The sequence below is a fragment of the Mytilus galloprovincialis genome, chromosome 9 (assembly GCF_965363235.1).
Source record: "Mytilus galloprovincialis chromosome 9, xbMytGall1.hap1.1, whole genome shotgun sequence".
NCBI classification, from domain to species: domain Eukaryota; kingdom Metazoa; phylum Mollusca; class Bivalvia; order Mytilida; family Mytilidae; genus Mytilus; species Mytilus galloprovincialis.
Window position 1 is genome coordinate 72,205,085 of NC_134846.1, and position 7,530 is coordinate 72,212,614.

Here is a 7,530-nt window from a genome sequence, read left to right on the forward strand (position 1 = left end):
ATTCGTTAATTTATTCATATTTAAAAGAAGTTTACTTTATTTTAATTGCTTCCTTCCGCAATTCCCCCGACATATTTTCCGTATGCAAATTGACCTCAGTGTGACCCATCTTGTAAAAACCCGGTGATGGCAATACGCATGGATGTCCTTAAAATAAACTATTATCTGAATTTACATGTTAAACACGTGCTCAATTTCCATGGTTTTTGTTGTTTTTTAGTCAATTGTTGACAAACAGGTGACAAAATTAATCGTTAAACTTCGGCTTCAAAACACGAACTTTAATTACCTGCCATATTTTCACAACAACACTGACCGATTGAAAAAAAAATTGACGATTATACCAAATTTACACGAAAAAAATAATAAATTCGTGCACAGAAGACTAAGTTTATGATGTTTGTATGCATTGGTTCAAGAATTGGAAGAACATTATTTTTCACCGGTCACTCGTTTCTTATGACTTTAAAGATCATAGGGTGACCTACAGTTGCTTTCTTCTAACACATTCAGTTTGAGGTGTAGAGTTGTCTCATTGGCATTCATACCACATCTGCTTATTTTCATATTTATAAATTTCAACGAACAAATCACTTTGAAACCATAATAAATTAACTATACATGAATGAATTAAACCTGTTACTGATATTGTGCAAACAACATCAGACTTATTTAGATATATATTTTCTGCCCCAAGTATGGTTGATAAGTTTCAGACTGTGAGTGACTATATGAATGTGAATAATTATAAAGTTTCTACACCTTGGTTAAACAACCTGAAAGTGGTCAATATATTTTGCCAGTATTTATGAGAATTTAGGATGCAACAATGAAAACATAAAAGTAATGAAACATTTTCATTCGATGATTGTCTCATAAACCAGCATACCACATCTCCCTATTTTTATATTAATTACCCTATAATATGAATAAATTTTATGCTAATTACAGAGTATCTTAGCATGTGCAGTTGATATAGCAAAGCAAGGTCCTATAGGATTTTTCAAGGTAAGTTTTAAGAATAAGTATATTTTTTTTTAAGAAATAGTTGTAAGGGTTGAGTTGACTGTAAGCATATAAGATTTGTTTGTTTATTTTGGTAAGTTCTAATAGATAAAAATAGTGATGATATAATATAATCAGTATGGGAATTTGTGTAAAATATAGAAATCCCTTAAATACCATTGTTCTTCTTAAAGCAATGTGATAACAGCAATAATCATGTAATAGGTCAACCATATTTTGTATATAGAATTATGTCAATGTCCACATGTATGTAGTTCAGACACTGTTCTCTTAATCTTGGCAAAATTTTATGGGGTAGTGATCAAGGTTTTGTTTTCATGATGACAGGTCAGCAATTTTGCTATGATAAAGTTGATATGAAAAGTATAATAAAACCTTTATCTTTAAGACTTTCACATAATTTCAATCATGATAAGTATTGCAAACAAGACAATTCAGCCAGTGCCCTCTTTTTTAGCTCACCTGGCCCGAAGGGCCAAGTGAGCTTTTCTCATCACTTGGCGTCCATCGTCCGTCGTCGTCGTTAACTTTTTACATTTTGAACTTCTTCTAGAGAACCACTGAATGGAATGGAAACCAAACATGGCATGAATGTTCCTTATGAGGTGCTGACCAAGTTTTGTTACTTTGTGGCCGATCCATCATCCAAGATGGCTGCCAGCGGGGGACTTAGTTTAACATAGGACCCTATGGGAAATGCATACAAATGACTTCTTTTAGAGAACCACTGAATGGAATGAAACCAAACATGGCATGAATGTTCCTTATGAGGTGCTGACCAAGTGTTGTTACTTTGTAGCCGATCCATCATCCAAGATGGCCGCCAGTGGGGGACTTAGTTTAACATAGGACCCTATAGGAAATGCATACAAATGACTTCTTTTAGAGAACCACTGAATGGAATGAAACCAAATATGGCATGAATGTTCTTTTTGAGGTGCTGACCAAGTGTTGTTACTTTGTAGCCGATCCATCATCCAAGATGGCCACCGCGGGGGACTTAGTTTAACATAGGACCCTATGGGAAATGCATACAAATGACTTCTTTTAGAGAACCACTGAATGGAATGAAACCAAACATGGCATGAATGTTCTTAATGAGATACTGACAAAGTGTTGTTACTTTGTCCCCATTGCAACATCCAAGATGGCTGCCAGTGGGGGACTTAGTTTAACATAGGACCCTATGGGAAATGCATACAAAAGTCTTCTTCTAAAGAACCACTGAAATGAATGAAATCAAACATAGCATGAATGTTCCTTTCCTTATGAGGTGCTGGCCAAGTGTTGTTACTTTTAGCCAAATTTTATATTTTTTTTATATGATTTCAAAAACCCAAGTAGAATCAGGTGAGCGATACAGGCTCTCTCTAGTTTTATACCCCATTTTAAAAAAGTGGGGGTAAACTGTTTTTCCTCTGTCTGTCCATTAGTCCATCCATCCCCCCGTTCATCTGTCCCATGAATATTTTTCCTGAGATATTTCTTTCTCAAGAACTACATCATAAGGATTTCTGAAATTTGGTTCCAGGGTTTATATAAGTCAGCTATACCATGATATGTGTTTTCAGGTTCATCACTCAACAACTACCTGTATACGGAACACCTTATTATTTTACACATGATAGCCAAGTTGAAATGTTTTGTTGCATCTTTCTCTGGAACTACAATACAAGGATTTCTGAAATTCGCTTTCAGGGTAAATATAAGTCAGCTACACTGAGTGATGCATTTTCATATTCATCTCTCAACAACTTTCTATTTACCGAAATATTTGAGCTGGGGTATCATCAGTGACCAGTAGCTCACACTTTCACTTATTCTTTCTAATTAAAATGTTTAATAAATTGTTTATTTTCAGGGCTTCTTTCCAGCATTTGTGAGATTAGGACCACATACAGTGTTCACTTTCCTCTTCTTTGAACAAATTCGTCAGAACTTTGGAGATGACCCCAAGTAAATTTCTAGTCAACTAAAGAAACAGGATTTAGAAATCACAGTATTACCTCTGGTTTAAAAATCAGCTTGCTTTAATAAGTTGATTGTAGAATGTTTGTCAAATTTCATGTAAAATGGATATGAGGTGTTATTTGGTCAAGCTATGCATTCCTAATAATGGTTCTTAAAGTTCTGTAAGTTATGTTTGATATGTTTTTATTTTTATGGGTAAATAGTATTCAGTAATGTGCCATATATACAGCAGCATTTTTACAACAAACAAAAAAGCACTTCAGAACTTTTTTATCTAATTTATTATGTGATTGTCAGTATTTTGGACTATGGTTTTTATCAGTAAACATAGAAGTTTTTGTATTGAATTTTCACATGGTTTTGTGTAACTTTTTTAATTTCTCTCTATACAGATTACAGATCATGTACAAATTTTGATTTTAAGCAATCAGGGAAAGCAACATCAGAAGTGTAATTTGTAAAATTTAGAATGTTGTTTTGAATATTATTTAAAGTGCTGTCAAAAAAAATGTTTTTGTTTGTCCATTCATTGTAAGGTCTATGTGCAATCTGCCATCTAATATTTATTCCATTTGTTAGCAACTAGGTGATAAATGATATGGTTATATATCACATATATACACTTTTTTCAAGAGAGGACTACATGTGTCATATTATTGTTAGGCAGTATACATGCATTTGTCTTTATTGCTATTTGTTTATGCCAATCTGAGGTTTCAGCTTCACTTTAATTTACACTCCAATAATTCATTTAAGATGTTCACGATTGACATAGTCTAATGCATTTATAACAAGATGTGGAGTTATTATATCAAACTTACAAATTCCGGCCTTGGACCAAATAAGAAATAATTAACTTTAAAAAACTCATTTTAGAGTAAATTAGATAAATGCCTTTAGTAAATGCATACCTGCTATCTTTTCAAAATGCCCATGGGGGTTTTGCATGCAAGATGGCTGACATAGTCCTAAAAAACCTTCAAAAGGGGTCTGCTAATATATTTTAATGTTGTTTTTTGGCTTCTTCATACTTTTATAAGCCTAAACTCATTGTAAAATTAATTGTTTTGTTTAAAATTGTGGACAAATTTGCTCTTTCAAAATTTCAATTTGGGAGACCCCATGGCAGGTTTGTAAATGTCACATAAAAATAATTGTAAAATGTAATGATTTAGTCATAGATTATCATTTTAAAAGTAGAATGCAGATTTTGAAACATAGGAATGTTTCTATGTATGTATGAATATGCTTTATGGCAATCAGTTATATAGGTATCCAAAGTGGAATGTCCAGTCTAAACAATTACTTTCAATCAGGGACTGCACAGAAATGTCTCACCAATTGATTGCTTAGTTTGGTGTACATATTAATCCTGAATAACATTTGACCTGTTAGTGTAAACAATATTTTATTCAGAAACAGATAAATAAATGTGTACATAAATACAATGCAATGGATTGGAAAACAAGTGACAAGTCACTTATACAAATTCCTCTCCTTTTGAACAGCAAAATCAATTACAATGGACAGAAAATGTACAATTATATAATATAATGACATAATACATTTGACCTGTTAGCAATTGATTTGGTGTAAGTCTTGTGGCAACCTCTCCTCTTCAATGAGCCTTCCTTTGTATGAAATTATGGATGATAACTGAAATTCATTAAATTTTGTACTTTTGTGATGATAATTTGAAATAAGATGCATTGTTAACAAAAGTATAATAACAGGTTGTTAATGCAAGTGAGAAGAAAGATTATTTTATGCACTTTATATTTGATATATTTAGTATTTGTACCTATTTATTGGTATGCTGGTCATTGTTAATTACATTTGTTAATTAATTCTCGAGTGAAAAAATCTTTTTCTGTTTCTTTTTAAAGTTTTTAGGTGTATTATGTATGTTGATTTTTTAAATATTTATAATTGTGATACAGTAATAGTGCTTTATGTTTTAATTTTCTAAGGAGTAACTGAAATTAAAGTTTAATAGAACTAAAAACTTTTTCTCTTGACAAACTGCTACTTATGTTAGAATAATATTGTTTTCTTAAGGTAGTCCTATAGCTGATGTAATTTGCTTTTGACATTCAGTATGTCTGGGACATTAAGTTTGTCAGATATATAGATATCTATCTCAATAGAAGGATAAGGTATTTTCAATTTGTGTTCATTTTAGTTGTATATTTGTAATTATGGATTAAATAATCTTTGAAGATTACATTTTTTTTATTGAGTTATATAGAAAAAAAACTTATTTTAGATTAAATTAGATATAACAGGTTGATCCTGATAGAAAATATGTTTAGTTTGTTTTAGAAAACCTTAGTGAACCTCTATCGTGGAGAAGGAATTATAAGGATGTACAATTTTCTTTTAATTCCTTTTTTGGTAGTCATTTATCTTTTGTCACATATATTTCACATTATTCAGAGCTTGTTTTAAATGTCAATAGCATTGTTTTTTTATATCATATCTACAATTAATCAATAAGAATTGGATTATTAGAATTTTTCTAATTACTTTTAATAGTTCTGTAATGGAAAACACATTATAATTTCTTTTTATGAGACATATTTTTAATATTTTTTCAATATAGATTATTTTCTAAATTAGAAATTGCTAATATTATATAAAAATTGTGCAAAATTATAGCAAGAACAGACAGGAAATATTGTATAATAAGCCTAAAAGTGTATTTTCTGTAAGACTGAACAGTCTCATAATGGGAAGTAACTCTATATTCCTGAGAAATTGTTATTATCAAAGTTTATTTGACTTTTATAAATTTTGTATGCAGATAGTATTAATTACAGGTAATTGTCATAATCCATGTTCAGAAATTGTTAAGATAAAACTTGCTTTGTTTATGTAACTCACCAGTCTACTATTAACAAATCTGTTTGTATAAAAGATTTTCAGAGAATAGATACTTGATTAAAAGTTAATATACTGTACTATTTTGTACTCAAGTACTGAGTGCTGAAGTTAACCTATATTTGTTTAATGTTATGCAGCCATGCTGAACATATATTTTTATCTTATAAAAAGTTAAACATTGAGAGTTATTTCTTTTTACTTTGGCCTTGCTTTATTAGTCAGTGAGCATATTCCTCACAAAAAAATAACTACAAAAAAAAAAACCCATGGGTAACATCTGAAATATGAAAATTAATGAAAACCAGAGACAGACTCTATGAAAAGTTGAAAAAGTCTGGAAATGTCAACATGAGAAACAAATATAACCAAATTATACATGAGGTACAAAAACAACTCAGACAATCATGCTGGCAATACATAGAAAATATTGTAACACCAAAACCAGATGAAAATAAATTTTCCAACATGAAGAAATTTTGGTCTAATATTAGAAGCCAAAAAAACTGACTTCAGTGGAATAACATTACTTAAGCAGAATGGGACACAAAACAGAAATCCAATGCACTCAACAGGCAGTTTCAATCAGCTTCTCAGAACCTAACAAAATTACTGCTACTGAATTTGAAAACAATCAGTACATGCAGCAGAAAACAGTTTACCCTACCATGCAAAACATAAATATAACCATCCAAAGTATCTGCAAACTACTTTTAAATTTAAATCCATCAACGATAAGTGGACTATACAAACGTGAGCCACGCATCATTAGGGATTTAGCAAACAAATTATCACCAATACTATGCCTTATATATTAAAAATCATTAGACACTGGCGAAGTCCCCACTGACTGGTGAACCGCACATGATTCTCCAATCTTCAAGAAAGGGTCCAAATATAATCCAGAGAATTATAGACCTATTTCTATGACATGCTTATGTTGCAAAATTATGGAACATGTTGTAGTTAGCCCAATCATGATACAGGCAGACAACCATTACATCCAGTATCCCCTACAACATGGCCTTCGAAAAAATAGATCTTGTGAAACTGAACTTTTCAAATTTATAGATGATGTCACTAAAAATATTGAAAACTCAAAACAAACAGGTACTCATAATGGACTTCTCTAAGCTTTTGATAAAGTCAGTCATAACTTGTTAACACTCAAACTAAATTACTATGGGATACAGGGGAAAACAAATGAATGGATACAGGGCTTTTTATCATGTCATACCCATGCAGTTATCCTAGAGGGTGAGACTACAGGCTTTGTCCTTGTGAAGTCAGGAGTGCCTCAAGGATCTGTTCTGGGCCCCAAGTCTGTTTTTATTTTACGTAAATGACCTACCTGTTGGGTTAAATTCCACCATATGCCTAATAACAGACGACAATTTTTCATATCTGGTTATAAAATCAAATAGTGATAGTGAAACTCTTTAAAAAGACCTTAACACACTAGCCATTTGGGAAAATACATGGAAAATGGCTTTTCATCCTGACAAGTGTAATGTTATGTCCATTAGCCAAAATAAAAATTCATTCACATACAATTACACTCTACATGGCCACAGTCTTGAACATGTTGATAAGGCAAAATATCTAGGTGTGACAATTCAATCAGACTTAAAATGGCACAGTCACATAAACACC

At 31.5% G+C, this 7,530-nt stretch overlaps 1 long non-coding RNA gene across 1 annotated transcript; it reads left to right on the plus strand.

Moving 5' to 3' along the window:
* Positions 1-255: 255 nt before the first annotated feature.
* On the plus strand, positions 256-6,062 carry LOC143045860 (uncharacterized). Its single transcript, XR_012969036.1, has 2 exons — positions 256-1,008; positions 2,888-6,062. It is a non-coding gene; the product is annotated as an uncharacterized LOC143045860 (long non-coding RNA).
* Positions 6,063-7,530: the final 1,468 nt, after the last annotated feature.